This window comes from Capsicum annuum, chromosome 11, assembly GCF_002878395.1.
Source record: "Capsicum annuum cultivar UCD-10X-F1 chromosome 11, UCD10Xv1.1, whole genome shotgun sequence".
Classification (NCBI taxonomy): domain Eukaryota; kingdom Viridiplantae; phylum Streptophyta; class Magnoliopsida; order Solanales; family Solanaceae; genus Capsicum; species Capsicum annuum.
In genome coordinates, this window is record NC_061121.1 from 11,223,845 (window position 1) to 11,241,710 (window position 17,866).

The 17,866-nt window shown below is 34.4% G+C and overlaps 1 long non-coding RNA gene and 1 pseudogene across 1 annotated transcript; one reads left to right on the top strand and one right to left on the bottom strand.

Moving 5' to 3' along the window:
• The window catches only part of LOC107846734, a 69,660-nt pseudogene that overhangs the window by 15,142 nt on the left and 36,652 nt on the right, over positions 1–17,866 (bottom strand).
• LOC124888632 lies at positions 2,806–6,128 on the top strand. Its single transcript, XR_007047177.1, has 2 exons — positions 2,806–3,705; positions 4,190–6,128. It is a non-coding gene; the product is annotated as an uncharacterized LOC124888632 (long non-coding RNA).

Consider the following 17,866-nt stretch of genomic DNA (forward strand, 5'->3'; position numbering starts at 1 on the left):
GTATGCGTTTGCCTCCTTTCATTGCTTTTACTCTAGAAAATAAACACTATCTAGACATGAACATAAAAAATAGACCTCACCAATGAAAAAACCCAGAAAAATGATTAACTAAATTAATATAAACATTTGAAAATGTTACATTGTGAATTGAAGAGGAAAAAAGAACTATTACACATATAAATAATTTCTCTCAAAAGAATTTTAAATAGTAATAGTTAGATTCTTGTCATCTCAATATTCTACTTCATTTGTATGTCAATTGAACCTTAAAAGAGTACAAAAGAGAGAGAGAGAGAGAGAAACTAAGTGCTGCATGAAATGAAAAAGAAGGACAATTTAATTGGTAACTAAAAGTGCTAAGAGTAGTTGAAGATGAAATTTAATAAATCAAAAATATCAAAAATAGTGCACTTTGAACTATATCTTGATCGGTGAGATCTTTTTTTTTTTGTTGCTATATGGTATGTCTCATACCCATAGTGAGATGAGGACAAGAAAAACTGTCATGACAATAATTTTCTTTTCATCTACATTAAAATTTTAATGAGATTAAGAGAAAGAGAAATACAAGATTGCAAAAAATTAATTAATGAACCTATAACATAAAAGAAAGTTGCTCTAATAAAGTAATACATAACTCGTTGTTCTTCCTCTAATTGTTTCATCGTCTTTTAATAGGTGTTGTATGCCGATGCTTCACCGACAATTATTTGAGTTTTAAACAATTATAATGTATAGATCTTTGGTTATGACCAAACGGAAACAAACAAAACATTCACCATGGAGGGTATAAAAGAGAATAGAGGGTAAAACATTCAAATTTGATTGTTGTTGACAAAGCTCTAATCAAATTAATTCAATAACTAATACATCAACCAGGAAAATTGTAACGACCTAAAAATTTGATGAAATATGTAAAATTTGTGATTTTGTGTGATTTGACTGTTTTACCCCTCTCCGTAGTTGCATTATAATATTTTTGGGGTGTGAGAGTGATTGACATGATTTTCAATGCATTTTTGTATCATTTATGCAATATTGTGGTTTTTGATGGCTTTGAGAGCCTTATTTTGGACTTATATGGATATCTTTTCATCCGTGCGATGGATGACGAAACAGACTGCGCCAGCAGCTCCGCAATAATAATTTTAGTCTAGGTAGACCTAGATATAATTACCAACAAATTAAATTTTTTTGTGGCTAAAAGTGATGTTATTTATTTTATTTTATTTTTAAAAAAGAAAGGGAGTTTCCAAGATTGTTTGTTTTGAAATGATCTCTAATTACTTCACTAATTTAACTCGTGAAATAGTTGGCATGCATGACAGTTTTGTGGTTATAATTAATCTTTGAAATAGTTGAAATAGTCAAACAATGTTCTGCACTGGCTAGGATATCTGAAAGCTTGTATGGTTCACTATCATTAAGGAATCAGGTCCTTGACATAGAGAATTAGACAGTAAAACTAATCAACAAGAATAAAACAATGTAAATCAAAGAACACGCGATATTACGTAGAAACCTTCTTGATTAAGGGAGAAAAAAATCATGACCTATCTCATAGAATTTATCAATCAACCCATTAAACTCAAGCAAACGTCAAAATTACAAACACTTGAAATCCTAGGATTAAACTCCCTATTACTAGATTGGCTCCGCCTCTGCTCACTAATCAAGATACAGTCACACCCTACATCTCATGTACTTATATCACAACTTCCAAATAAATTAAGAAGTAGAATAGCATGATGTAACAAGGTGAAATGAAAGCTCAATAGATAATATCACAAACAAGATTCAATCTTGATAATTAATTATAAAAGTAAGGACTCAATGATAATATCAAAATATACCAAGGAAATGTCATGCAATTCAAATGCTGAACTGCAATGCAATGATGATGATGAATGACTGAAATTCATTGCCTGACTTTATGTATACACATTTCGAGCCTCAATGCTCCCAAAAAAGGATCATGAGAGGTTCGCAACTCATATACTCTTATAATATCAATCTCTTCTCTCAAATCAATCTTACAGGCACATCCCACGATTTAGGCATTTTATAAAGTGTCTTATTTTCTTACAAACATCAGAATATCTCAGTGGTACCAATATCTCATGAATATGCATGTGTGATATGAGGATGTAATACGTACAACCAATCAGTATAAAATAAAAAAATTATTCAATACATTTATATGTGAGCTCAGAATCAACTCAATATTTCAATAAATCATGCTATTAGTTTTCACTTGACATCACTAGAATAAATAAGTCATGTAGTCATTAACATTATAATTTTCAACCGCTCACTCGAGCATCACTATAATGAATATGAAACTAAATGCTCATATAAGTCCTATAATGTCAAGTCAAGCCCTGATTCGAGCAAACAATAATAAATAAGCCTCATTAAGCCATGGACTATCCAAATCTTAGTTGGTCCATACATTAAACCTCATAAGCTATTACAAGTCTATTCATGTAGACATGAATTTTATCCCGCCAAAAATTATTTTTTTCATCTTAACCCGTTTTATAACGCACCCCACTCTATTCCATAATTTTTCTCCAAAAAGTATAAAAAATAACCAAATCCATAACCATTTTTGACATCTCACCCTAACAAATTTTATCTCATCCTAACTATCCCTACCCCTACCCCTACCCCTACCCCTACCCTACCCTACCCTACCCCATATACCCACGTACCCCACCCCTCACATTTCTTACACTGATCTTTACCATAACAGAAAGGGGCCCACGGGAATTGAGGGAACACACACAATTATCACACATACATCAGACATCACTCCTCACATTTTTCCACTCATAAAAACTCATACACAGATGCAGATAGCCATCGATATACAGGACACCACATTCACTCACAATAGAATATACATACACACTGCAAATTCACACACTAGACATATACACACAACAACACCCATCTCAAAGCCTCCATTTTTTCTCACATACGCACCATCAGAAAGGAGAGAGGAACCTATACACAGCAACGCACTCACACACATATACATATACGAACATCCACAGCAACACATAAAAAGGAGGGCTTGATTTTCTCCATTGATCCCTCATTCACCTTCTACACATCCTCACTACACAGAAATATACACAACGCAGACTGGAGATGGAGGGAATCACACATCATCACTCTTAGGAACACAATCACAGACCTCACCTATTCCATACACACACAATCACTAAAATTAACTCACACACGTACAAACACAGTTGAACAACGGAGAATCGGTAGCAAAGGAAGAGAAAATGGCGGAGGGGAGATAGAGATCAGAAATAGAAAAGATCTCTCTCTCTCGAGAAAGAAAATAGAGAGAAAACTGGTTTTAGCTTGGTTTTCGGTGAAGCCTCGTCGGAATACACCGTCCCATCACTGCCAAACAGCCAAAAACCCAAAACCAGCGAGAACACCCCAAATATCTGATAAGAAATCGACCAATCTCACGTTCTTTGCTACTATTTGGGTCGCTGGAGCTGCAAACAAGAGCCCACTTAGATTTCAACAAACCCATTTAAGTTCAAGCCAAAATCGGCAGTTTAGGCTCGTATTGTGGTTGTTTTAGGCTGGTCTGTTGGGATCGAGGTTCGAATCGAGAGTTTTCAAATCCGTCTTTGTCTTTCGATCACATAATTTGGCACAATAAAAGCTTCAATCGAGGTTCAAATCTATTGTTCTCTTTTTATTTCATCTTTTATTATATTTAGTGTGTTACATTAAATATCATGTGTTGTTTGATCTTGGTTGGTGATGAATTGCTACTTGTTTGATTTGGATGATTGTTACTTGTTTGATTTGGATGATTCTCTTGGATTATGATTTATATGATGAAATGATATTTTGTTTGAGAATTAAGATTGGTTTTTTGGGGCGAGATTAAAAATTGAAAGAAGTGAATATTGATTTTATTTTGATTCATTGATGATTGTTTAATTCGAAATATGTATTGATGTTGTTAAATGCAATTGCGTCACAATGGGTTGAAATTGGAAGGCAAATGGTAGGACGGGTAGGAAAATTTAGGCATTGTGAATTGATGGAATGTTTGAAATGTGTGTTAAAATGGTTTTGTTTTATCGCATTTGATTCAATTGTACTCATTTGCTCGGGGAATGCCCCGAGATATTTATATTGTTTTATCCAGGAAATGCCTCGAGAAAGTTGTACTCAAAGATGGTTCGTGATCAAGGCCCGAGGTATTGGGTAGAGCATAGGCTAGGATTAGTTTAGAATAGGATTTATATTTAAGCATTTTTCTATTTTCTAGACTTTATAATTCGGTCATAGACACTATTTTGGATTTTTGATTATTTGGTTGTTTTGTTTGCTTGTTATATGTTTTGTTGGTTTATACACTTCGTAGCATTATACTAGCTGATATACTCCATGAAGAGACCATGGTCGAACCACGGGATCGAGGGGTGCATAACACCTTCCCCTCGATCAACCAAAATCCTCAGCTGGAATCTCTGTTCGCGAATCAGTATCTAGAGTCAAATCATTTTGAAAAAAGATTTTTCAAAGATGACTTGGCACACCAGATTTATGTCAAGTGGCGACTCTTAGTTTAAATATAAGAAGTCCTTTTCAAAACTAATTTTCATTTCTTGTCATTTAATAATAAAATCCTTTCAAACTTATAATCATTCCTTTTGGTAAAAAGGGGTGTGACAGCTCTGGGCACTAGCTGGGGAGACTTTTTTTGAATTCAAGCTTATTTTTGGGGTAATATAGTCATTTGATGGACTGATTGTTGCATCTTTGAGGGTAATATAGTCATTTGATGGACTGATTGTTGCATCATGCTTCTCTGGCTCCTTAGTATAAGCCTAATATATTCACAACACCATATGTCATCTCTGATTTTGCTGCTCAACCCTCTACTGAGGCTTCCATATTGTCTATCCGCCCAGGGGTTGTGGTTTCCCATGCCGCTAATGAACCCATGTTAAATACTCTTGATGATCATTTCTATGCTCCTGAGCCTACTTTTAAGTTAACTGGAGCACCAAAATTTCTTAACAAGAAGCCTATCGTGCCAGAAGAGCCAGAGAAAACGGTTGGAAAAAGAAAAAGTATAGAAAATGCTATGAAAAGTTCCCTAGGACTAGCGGATAAAGAAGATATTTCATATAAAGACTGGGACATATTTTCAAGTGTCAACCTTTCTCAAAGCTTTGAGATATCGAAATTTGGGAAACATGATGGACATGAGGATTTTGTGAAACATTTGGGACGATACTGAAGTCAATTATAGAAAACTAAAGGGAAGAAGAAGGAAAACATACCTATTGTCGGGCCAGTGACAAAGCATAGCTCGAGAGGTCCAACTTACCAATACTGTCAGCCTCAATCCCGAGCTTACATATTAGATCCACATACTCATCTAAATAAGGTTTCTCGTTCCAAAGTCTAAGATATTTCATTCTACTTCCTCAATATCCTTTGAACAATGCACAATTGTATACTCGTTCGTCATCTTATCCACAATGGAAAGCAATGATCTCTCAACATTGTCCTTGGCCCCCACATATTTACCAAGGTGCCTCTAAATCCAAGTTTAAACCAAGGCCAGAGTTTGCAAAGAGGAGGAAAGAAAAGGATAATTTCACTCCTATTAGGGAATCCTATGCCAGTTTATTCCATAGATTGGTACAATGGGGCATGATCACATCTCTTCTTGGGTATACTCCTGACCTGCATTCAAGAAGTTTTGATCTTAATGTACAATTTTCATATCATTCTGATGTTCAGGGTCACAGTATTGAAGATTATGGTGCTTTGAAAAGGGAAATAGAAAAGATAATTCAAGATAAATCGATTGGGGTGCAGAACATTGACAGTGGTGGAAAGGTCTAGTCATGATGATGTGCAACTCAGTGGCTAAGATGTCAAGCTCAGTAATTAGAAAGTCACTCCTCTCCTTACCAGGAAGTATTATTGGTAGTTTGTTTTGTTTTCCTTTTTGTTTTCTGAATTATTTCAGGATTGTAATTCGGAACTTATCTTGTTTTGTTTCTTTGTCGTTTATGTTTAAACACTTCTATCTTCCCTTTCAACAAAATGTAGTGTCCCTTTTTGCTTTTGTCTTATCTTAAGTTGTTTGTTTTATTTCTTTACACAGTACATTTTATGTAGATTCTAGTGACATGAGATGCTGGTGAAATTTTCAGTTAAATCTTAAAATCCAATTTAAGCATGAACTTTTAATCAAAGACCAAAGCTAGAAAAAATATTTAATAAAATCGGTAGAGTACCGAGACATTTGGTGACAAGTTAAAGCCTTCTTTGAAAATTGAGGGAATTATTTTGAGAATCACAAGAATAACTTGGTCATCAATTGAAAGACATGTCTCAATTAGGTCAAATAGTGGATGTGTGATCCGATATCAAAAGGGACAGAAAGAAAATCAACTCCATGAAAGAATGAGTCATTTGATGTAAGAGATGTATAGCAAACGTGGAGTTGTATGCTAGGCAAGTACAGAAAAAGTACTGACCTACAGGGTCAGTTAAAGTTAGTGCTCTAAAAAATGTCATACATGATCTTCATCTCCCACTTTCATATTACATGTTATGTACTTGCATTTTTAAGTATTGATATGATGAAGACATTTCATTCTACAATTCAAACATCGTTTCATCCTTTATTTACCCCATTTGAGATTTAGTGTTATTTCTTTTCATACCCCTCTTTCGAAATCAAAATAGAGTCATAAAAAATCCAAAAAAGTGTTGAGTAAGAGAATAGAGTCAAAAAAGTTCAAAAAAAAAGTGTCCAAAAAGAAAGAAAAGAGAAGATTGTTAAGAAAAATAGAGTTAGAAAAAAAATCGCAAAGATAAAAGAGTCAATAAAAGAAAAAAAGAAAAAAAATAAGAATCAAGCAAAATAACAAATTATCGAAACTATGTGTGACCTGATTCTCTTCTTTCGGGGTTAAGATACATAGTAGGCTGCCCTACATTGGGCTCGATCTAACTAAATAAATTATTTAGGAGTACTTAGTCAAAAGAACTGGGCCATGAGTTAATCCTCATTGTTTGAGTCGATTTCAAAAGTTGTAAGTCCTACCCCACTTTAAGTGTCATTTTAGCCTCATGTATTTCTTTCTTTCTAACCTTATCCAAAATCCAAGTTACAATCAAAGAAAGATCTTCAGATCAATCTTTGAGAATGTCAAGGCGAAGAATGCAATGGATATGATAATGCATTTTGGGTACTACTTGTCTTTCCCAGCATAAGGAATCAGAAGAGAAATAAAAATGAGTGAGTCTTATTGGTGAAAACCCTCACGGGCACCGTAAGACAATGGTAAGTTGAGAGAGATAAAAATGAGAGAGTCTTATCAGTGAAAACCCTCACGACACTGTAAGAAGAATGTGAGTAGAGAGAAATGAAAATAAGAGAGTCTCATTGGTGAAAAATCTTCACAGATTCCATAAGGCAGTGGTGAGGTGAGAAAAAGAAAATGAGAGAGGCTTGTTAGCAAAAACCCTTCAAGGAGCCACTAGATGAATGAGGTCTCCAAATGCAATTGGTCTAAGAAAGTAACTCAGTTTCAGGTCCATTAACTCAAGAACAATTGGTAGAAAGTTTGGACGGAAAGATCAGACAGCTTAATCCAAAATGCATGACATAATCATTAGAGTCGACTATCATTTTTAGATAAATTTTTTATTTCTTTATTTCAAATGGGGACATTCAATGTCTTTTCTTTCTTCTCTTTATCTTTATTTTATTTTATTGAGTCAGTTATTCAAATAAAAATCATTGTCATTTTTCTCTTGTCTTTGAGTCAAGTCCATATCAAAACAAGTGAGAAAAGATTTCAAGACTAGCTACCAGATTCTTCAATTGCACAAAGCAAGACAAATGCCAACACATGAAAAAGACATGATTGTGAGCCCAAATAAGGCATGCAGAAAGTTTTGTCAACAGAAAAGTTTGGGAACTCATGGAAATACCAAGGTTCAAAGGGTTTATCTGAGAAACATGGAAAAACAGAGATACTGTGTTTATTTTAGAGTCACTCTTAATATTATTAGTATGGGTCAGTGGTGAAACAAGGCAATGACAAGTGTTAATGATTGGAAACAAGATTTAGATGTGACAAGTGCAAGCAAAATCGCCTTAAAAGCCAAAGCCTCAAGCCAACCACCCTGTTTTAAACTCACAAGTTTTGTTTGTATGAAACAGGAGCAGTTGCTACCGTCTAATCAAAGGTTTCAAAGCACAAATATCCCAAAGTACAATTCCTCATTTCTGCAAATGCAAGAGCAGTATTGTTGTATAGGTTTGATAATCACAATTATGGTAAAACTCATTATCTTGTACCCCTAAGAGACACGCTCTCTAATTTAGGTCTTTCATGTCTTATGGATAGTAGGTGAACTTCCTAATTTGAGCCTTTAATCCTAAAAGATGCACTTTTAGTAAGAACCATTCACTTTCACTCTTAAGAGAGGGACTTGCTGGGCTCAATCATTCAATTTTACTCTCGAAAGGGTGTGTTTGTTAATCGAAATCATGATTCATCTTTTCATTATGTGTTGTTACAAGTAGTTGTGAATGGTTTTAAGACCCACAAAACTTTTGATGATAAACTAGGGAAAAAAGAAAATCTAATTCCTGTTATTAGGAACTTCACTTTAGGACCCTCCTAGCAAAATGAGACTTTACTTTTCTAGAAAATGAAATCTTTCTTTATCATAATTTTTATGTGGGATAATTTTTGTTCTAGTTTTGATTTTGATTTCAGGAGCCCGCCTGAAGAACAGGGTGATGAAATTGAAAGTCAGGAGCTCACTTGAACAACAAGGTGATGAAATAGCAAGTCAGGAGCCCGCTCGAAGAATAGGGTGATGAATTTGAAAGTTGGAAGTTCTCCCGGAGAACAGAGTGAGGAAATTGTAGGTCAGGAGCCCTCCTAAAGAATAGGGTGATAAAATTACAAGTCGGGAACTCACCTGGAGAACAAATTCAAGAAATTGCAACCCGGGAGATCTCTCGAAGAAAAGGGTGATGAAATTGAAAGTTGGGAGATCGCCCGAAGAATAGAGTGGGGAAATTGCAAGTCAGGAGCCCACATGAATAATAGGGTGATGAAATTACAAGTTGGGAGCTCACTCGAAAAAAAGAGTGAATAAATTACAACTCGAGAATCTGCCCAAAAAATAGGGTGATGAGATTGAAAGTCGGGAGCTTTCCCGGAGAACAGAGTGAGGAAATTGCAAGTGAGGAGCACCACCTGAAGAACTGGGCGATGAAATTACAAGTTCGGAGCCTACTCAGAGAACAGAGTGAGGAAATTGCAACTTGGGAGCCTTCCCAAAGAATAGGGTGATGAAATTGCAACTCGAAAGCCCGCCCCAAAAATAGGGTGAAGAAATTACAACTCGGGAGCCCGCCGGAAGAATAGGGCAATGAAATTAAAAGTTGGGAGCTCACCCGGAGAACAGAGCAAAAAAATTACAAGTGAGGAGCCCGCCTGAAGAACAGGGTGATGAAATTGAAAGTCAAGAAATAAGGTGAAGAAGCTGAAAGTCAAGAAGCAAGGTGAAGAAGTTTAAAGTCAAGCAACAACGTAAAGAAATTAAAAGTCAACAGACTGAAGAAATAGCAAGTCAGGAGCCCGCCCGAAGAACAGGGTGAAGAAATCGAAAGCCAAGCAACAAATTGAAAAAATTGCAAGTCAGGAGCCCACTTGGAGAATGGGGTGAATAAATTGCAGGTCAGGAGCCCGCCTGAAGAATTGGGTGATGAAACTCAGGTCATGAGTCCAAAAGAAGCTTCATAGATAAAATTTTTGTAATTTCATTTATTTTTTAACTTGTAATTTTTATTTTTGATGTAATGATAGAGCCGCGAACCGGAACCTCGACGGGACCTCACTCGACTCCCTAACTCGTGTAATACCCCATATTTTCCTAACTTAAATTAACTCTTAGTCCATAAGTTATCCTATGTAAAAATTTTGAAATACTTAGTATTTTTTAGTTTAGAGCTTACCAATCCGTAGGAAATTCATTCATCTTTCCAACAATATAACGTTCACCGAAATCTGATACCCGGGCAAGGAGTTAGAGCCTTTTTAATAAGACAGTGTGCTACCTGATACTTCAGCGCATCGCGGAGGCTGCCTAAATGAAAATTGTCATATTCTAGTGAGATAACATGATACTACCATGTCGCACCACCAGCCAATTTAGTAATTTTCAAAATCCAGTGTTGCTCTGCGATATTGGTGCACCGCGCCATGGACCCAATCCACAATTGTCAATTGCAAGTAAAGCAATACGATTATACCGCATCGAAGCTTTCATGTCCCATCCAGTATTGCAATACGATTCCACCGAATTGCGCCATGAGCCACATTCCAGTTGTCATTTTTTAGTGGCGCATCGCGCCAGGTGCCCAAATTGAAAAATTTTCAGTAATGATTTTAAATCATTCCCAGGGATAATTGGATATTTTTCCATGACCCAAGCCAGACTTTAACACGTAAATTTCCACAAATTAATCTAGTTACATCATTATTATTCAATTTTCCCCAAAATCAAAGTATTCTCTCTCAAGAAAACAAACCCTAGCTTCAAGAATCAAGGTCAAAACTCAAGAATTTCTCCAGGAACCTTTAAGAACTAATACTCCAAAGTATGTTAGGTGTTCATCTATGGATTCCTTTCACCCATAGAGTACACGAATCCTTTTTTCAAATTTATAAGATCTCATATTTATGATTCCCATGTTTGAATTAGATTGAATTCATGTTCATTAGTTGGTTTTTAAATCAACGATTTAAGTGCAAGTTCATGAAATTGAATAGCCCATGTGATGAATATGTGATTATCTTGATAAACCTTTGTATTTACAAAGTGATTAATGTGTCTATGGTGTTAATTGGGTTTAATCCATGATTATTATAAGATTCATGAAATTATATTAGTATTTTATGGGAATTATATGAATTGCATGCTAAACCCATGAAATTGTAAGTTTGGGCATTGTAGTTTCCATGTTTATATGTTATCCATGATTATGTGCATAAAGTTGTGCTCCCCAAGTGTTTGATAGAATGTCCATGTGAATAAAGTGATGAAATCATGACATGTTAGTATATGTACAAGCTTAAGCCCAATAAGTGTTTGATAAAATGTCTCTATAGATGAAATATGCGCATGTGTACATTGTTATGCTTTATAAGATCATGTGATGCTTTACTTTTCATGCTATCGAGTCTTGGGGGTATTTAATACCCAATAATTTAGTTGTTTACCTAGGGCTAGTGTCAGTTAAATAATAGTATTAGTCATGTCATGACCAGTAGTACTCTCAGTTAGTTATAGAACTCAGTTACATAACTCAGAAAAACTTAGTAAACTCAGTGTCAGTTCAATCCAGTTCAGTATAATCAGTTCAGTGTCTTTCAGTTGGGAGTAGGATTCAGCACCAATGAGCCTAGGGATGGTGACTCACCTATTAGTTAGGACTGGGTCCCTAGAAGCAATTCCTAAGTTCCATAACTACGTAGCCATCGTAGGTTATAAGATGTCACTTTTTAGATAGTACTGACATACTTTGGGATCACCCACTAGTTTAGGACTGATCTCAGGGGTCACCCGTTAGTTAGGAATGACTCCATAGCCAGTGTTAGTACCAGTGGCACGGTATTATCACCTTTCCAACTGGGGTTATAGATTGGGCCCCAATCAATTCAGAGAAGGGCATGTCGGTTTGATGATTACCTACCACAGTCTCAGTTTCAGTCTTCAGTTTAAAACTCAGTTTATTTTTATAAAATCGGGACTATCAGACATAGTCAATTAGTATTAGTAAATTAGTTATCAATAACTTTAGATATCAATTACTCAGTTATCAGAACTCAGTGCTCAGTTTTAGAAAAGCTTAGTTACAGTCTGTACGTATATGTACAGTATTGCATACTCAATGATTTCCATAGTATCAGTTATCCACGTACTCTTATATTCAGTTACTCTATATCGTTCAGTCAGTTATTATTCATGCATATGAAACCTTTCATTTCAGCCTTACCTCATCTAGCATACTAGTACATTCCACGTACTGACAGCATACTCATTTTTTGTGCTATGATGTCTCATATCATAGGTTCAGGCGCTCAGAATCCCGACTGCATTTAGGCAGATCTAGTCAGCAGTCATAGATTTAGTAGTGAATCCTCATCTATCGAGGATGTGCTTTTATTTCAGTATTTCAGTTTATCAGTAGTTCAGTTGTTGGAGTTAGTTGGGGGCTTGTCCTATCAACTCCATATTCAGACAGTCAGTTAAAGGCTTTCAGACTAGACCAGTTCAGACAATGTTTAGTTTTCAGATGTTTTTAACAGATATTATATTTTATCAGTATTTCAGTTTTGAACCTTATGGCATTTAAGCCTATTTTCCACATTCAGTATAATATATTATTCAGTGCTCACAGCAGGTATGCTTGTGGTCCCTCGGGACTGTAAGCACCTTGTTACGCCCAGGGTGTACTCTCTGGGTGTTACAACTCGGTATAGTCTCTACCCTTCCAAACCTTTGAGATACTTGTGACTTGACTCTCACATAACTTGAGGCATATAAAATGTCCAAAATCAAGACTCGATTGCCCTTCTTTCTTTTGTTTCTTTCTTTTGAATAATGCTCAGGACAAAATTCTGTCTCGTTGTCTACTTCTTTGTATGAAAACACTTTGTGTTTACATCCAAAGGGGGCATGATGTAGACATATAATTTTGTCCCGTCAAAAATTATTTTTATCATCTTACCCTATTTTATCACGCACCCCACCCCATTCTATAATTTTTCTCCAAAAAGGACAAAAAATAACCAAATCCATAACCATTTTTGACACCTCACCCTAACAAATTTTATCTCATCCTAACTATCCCCACCCTCACCTCACCACCCCTACCCCTACCCTACCCACCTACCCACGTACCCCACCCTTTATATATTTTTCACTGATGTTCACCATAATAGAAAGGGGCACACGGGAATTGAGGGAACACACACAATTCACACATACATCACTCCTCATATTTTTCCACTCACAAAAACTCAAACACAGACACACATAGCCATCGATATACAAGACACCAAATTCACTCACAATAGAATATATATACAAACTGCAAATTCACACACTAGACATAAACACACAATAACACCCATCTCATAGCCTCCATTTTTTTCTCACATACGCACCATCAGAAAGGAGAGAAACACACCTTCCCATCACTGCGAAACTGCCAGGACCATGAAACCATCAAGAGCACCCCAAAAATCCGATTAGAATTCGACAAATATCACGTTTTTCTTTACTTTTTGGGTCAGCGGAGCTCCGCTGGAGCCGTAAACAAGAACCCACTCTGATTCTAGCAAACACATTTAAGTTCAAGCCAAAATTAGTGATTTAGGCTCATATTGAGGTTGTTCGAGGATGGTCTGTTTTGATCGAGGTTCGAATAGGGTGTTTTCGGATCCAACTTTGTCTTTCGATCACATAATTTAGTACAATAAAAGCTTCAATCAAGGTCCAACTCTATTCTTTTCCTCTTTTTATTTCATCTTTTATTATGTTCGGTGTGTTGGATTAAATATCGTGTGTTGTTTGATCTTGGTTGGTGATGAATTGCTACTTGTTTGATTTGGATGATTCCCTTGGATTGTGATTTATATGATGAAATAATATTTCATTTAAGAATTAAGATTGGTTGTCTGGGGCGAGATTAAAAAGTAAAAGTCGCGAATATTGATTTTATTTTGATTCATTGATGATTGTTTAATTCGGAATAAGTATTGATGTTGTTAAATGCAATAGCATCATGATGGGATAAAACTGGTAGGCAAACGGTAGGCCGGGTAGGCAAATTTAGGCATTGTGGATGTAATGGTTTTGTTTTATCGCATATGATTCAATTGTACTCATTTGGCCGGGGAATGCCCCAAGGTATCTATATTGTTTTATCCGGGGAATGCCCCAAGAAAGTTGTACTCGGATATGGTTCGTGATCAAGGCCTGAGGCATCGGGTAGAGTATCGGCTAGGATTAGCTTAGAATAGGATTAACATTGCAGCATTTTTCTATTTTCGGGACTATATAATTCGGACATGGACACTATTTTGGATTTTTTATTGTTTGGTTGTTTTATTTGCTTGTTATGTGTTTTGTTGGTTTATACACTTCGTAGCGTTATACTAGCCTATATACTCCATGAAGAGACCATGGTATACCATGGGATCGAGAGGTGCCTAACACCTTCCCCTTAGTCAACAGAATTCCTAAGCCAGAATCTCTGTTCGCAGATCAGTTTCTAGAGTCATATCATTTTGAAAATATAAGGTGATTTGGCACAACAGATTTATGTCAAGTGGCGAGTCTAAGTTTAAATATAAGAAGTCCTTTTCGAAACAAATTTTCATTTCTTGTCACTTAATAATAAAACCATTTCAAACTTAAAATCAATCTTTTTGGTAAAAAGGGGTGTGACAATTCATACTTTACGTATCCTCTAAACTTCAATCATTCCATCAAAAGAATCCAATCACATAATTACCATATTACAAGGCACTAAATCACAATAAAATTCGCTAACAACATTCAAGCTCTAAAAATATGCATCCAATATCAATTATTCGAGATCACTAAGTCATATATACATTATACTCTAAGGATATTTACAAAAAGTTAGACTAGTTAGGATAAACAACTATGTAACTACAATCCATCAAGAACTCCTATATCCGTGGAGATGCTCGCTAGTCCACTCAAGTGCTACTTTCAATCCTTAGTGATACACAAAATATAACAAACAAGCATTCAATCCATAAAAACTTTGGAAAAAGTCAAGATACATCTCAACTTGCTTTTACAGAAGAATCGCAAGCCCAAGTACAGTCCAAAGCCTTAATTGAAAGCCTTTCTCTCTCGAATCAACACCAAATACATTCAGTCTAGTCAAGTATGTCATCTATAAGTAAAAAGAAAGCTAATGATACTCATATTAACTCTATTTAAGATGGGTTCAAAATGAGTTCCGAAAATAAGTTTAAAATAAAAGGCGTAAAACTTGAAATTTCATTTAAGAATAATGTTCTCCATATCAAGAAGAGTTTAGAGTTACAAACTCACACGAAATCAAGTAAAATTCGGACCTCGAATAGAAGATAAATGCATTAACAATTTATCGGGAAAAATCTCCAAAATCACATTAACAATCAAGGATTTGAAGATGGATTGATAATGAAATCAGTGGAAAATAGTAAATACAAGATTAGAAAACTTACACATGAAAGAAATATCATAAACTCCTATGAAATTGCCTTAAAATGAGGTAATGAAATCAATGAAAAATGATGAATACAAGATTAAAAAACTTACCCATAGAAGAAATCTCATAATCTCCTATGAAATAACCTAAAAACTTGATCCCATAGGAGAAATATGGTGAAAATGAGATTTTGGTCTAGAAAGAGACTTAAATTCTGCCCAAACATAAAAAAGCCTTCGCGAACGTAGACCCCGCCTCATGAACACAAAGATCAACCTACCTCGAGCCCCACATTCACAATCAAGCCTTTGCAAAGCAATGAAGGAAGACCTAAATCGAACCCACTTAACCCTTGGCAAACACAGTTGGGACATCGCGATCGCAATGAACAAAGAAGCTACCCTTCACGAATGTGGTCCCATCATTGCATTTAAGATGCCCAATATTTTCCTTCTTCATGAATGCATCCAGGGGACTGCAAACACGAAGAAAGATTTGTAAATGCACCAGAAACAACAGCATCATTAATACACTTACCTCAAAAACTCTCCAAATTTGACACTCAAAATTCGTTTTGGACCCCACTGAAATAAATAATTAATGCTACTAGCTAATTTTGACATTCTAAGCTCAATGGCGACATCAAATTTTGAAAAAAGAATCGTTTATAGTAATTTAACCCCCAGAATCTCTTTTTGGTCAAATTTAACTAGTTTTCAAATGAAGGGTCAAAATGCAAAATAGAGACTCAAGAGCCGAACTAACCACACTAAGAACTCATAATCTATATTTCAGAGCTAATAAAATTATCAGAATCATCATCCGAGGCTCAAATCACAAAATATTTACCAAAGCCAAAATTTTCCAAGGTTTCTCCAAATAGTTTACAACCGTTAAATTCTCCACTTCATTCTAACAGAGTAACCCAACACAACAGTCATAATATTATCCATAAAAGTATAAACAAGTAGGCACATAAGTCTAGGTGAGTCAATACATAAAAACACTATAAATTACAATAACTAAAAGTAATATATCTTATTTTTTTCCTTTTTATTTGTAATATATTAAAATAACACATAAAAGTACTATAAATTACAATAACTAACAACCTAAAATATTTTAGAGACATAAAAAAGTTGATTCAAATTTAATTTAAATTTTAAAATTTTGTCAATGCCATATAAAGAAATAGAAGAAATAATATATATTATTTGAAAATGACGTAAATATTACTATAACTTTAAATAATTAATAACTTATCTAGTGTACACATTTATTTGTGTGTACTACCTTCTTCTTTCACTTTTACTTGTCCAATATTTTTTTTTAAAAAATACTATCTTAATTTTTAAGTTTCAAATATTATTTAATAGATAGTAGTTATGTCTAATAATTTATTGATTGAGAAAAATGGTAATTAGAATAATAATTTATTATCAATTTAACTATGTATTTAAAAAGCGTGAGCATGACTGAGGTGAAATGTTTAACCTAATACCAGGTGAGGCATAAGACTTAATCTTCATTTTGTGTTAAAAATTATTATTCGAGTTGGACCTCTTCTATCGAATACTAAATTTTTTGAGCTAGCTTAATTAGAGAGGTTAATCTTTCTATCAATTCAATTTTACAATACTATCTTAATTTTTGAGTTTTAAATATTAATTAATAAATAGAAATTATGTCTAATTAATTTTGATTAATCAATTATATCAAATTTAAATAAAATTAACTTCACTAATCCAAGCTCAAACTTCATTTTGATCAAGTGCTTTGAGAATTGTTAGCCGATTCAAACTTACTCAATTGAATCAATATATTTTGGTGTAACAATATGTTCTAACTACTAAAAATATATAAAATTTAAGTGTGGAATTGATAAATTCACAAAACTTTAATTGTTCTCAGTTAGGAGGGAAATTGATAAATTCAAAAAAAAAAAAAATCTCTAATTACTTATTTCACATATTATTTTAGAGACCAAATTCTAAACATCATTTGACATGGGTATTATGGTAAAATACTCATATCAATTAGTATTTTTAACATACATAAGAAGTTCAAAGTGGCCAAATAAAAGTGAACGAACAGAGTAATAGACCTAATATTCTTTTATTCAAATTCCATATCTACCAAATTAATTTAATAATTTATTGATTGAGAAAAATGGTTATTAGAATAATTATTTATTATCAATTTAACTATGTATTTAAAAAGTGTGAACATGCCAGAGGTGAAATGCTTAAATTGATACCGCGTGAAAGATAGGACTTGTTCCTCATTTTGTGTTGAAAATTGGTATTCGAGTTGGACCTATTCTATCGAACACTACATTTATCAAGCTAGCTTAATTAGAGAGGTTAATCTTTCTGTCAATCCAATTTCACAAAACTATCTTAATTTTTAAGTTTCATATATTATTTAATAAATAAGAGTTATGTCTAATTAATTTTGATTAATTAATTATATTAAATTTAAATAAAATTAACTTCACTAATCCAAGCACAAGCTTCATCTTAATCAAGT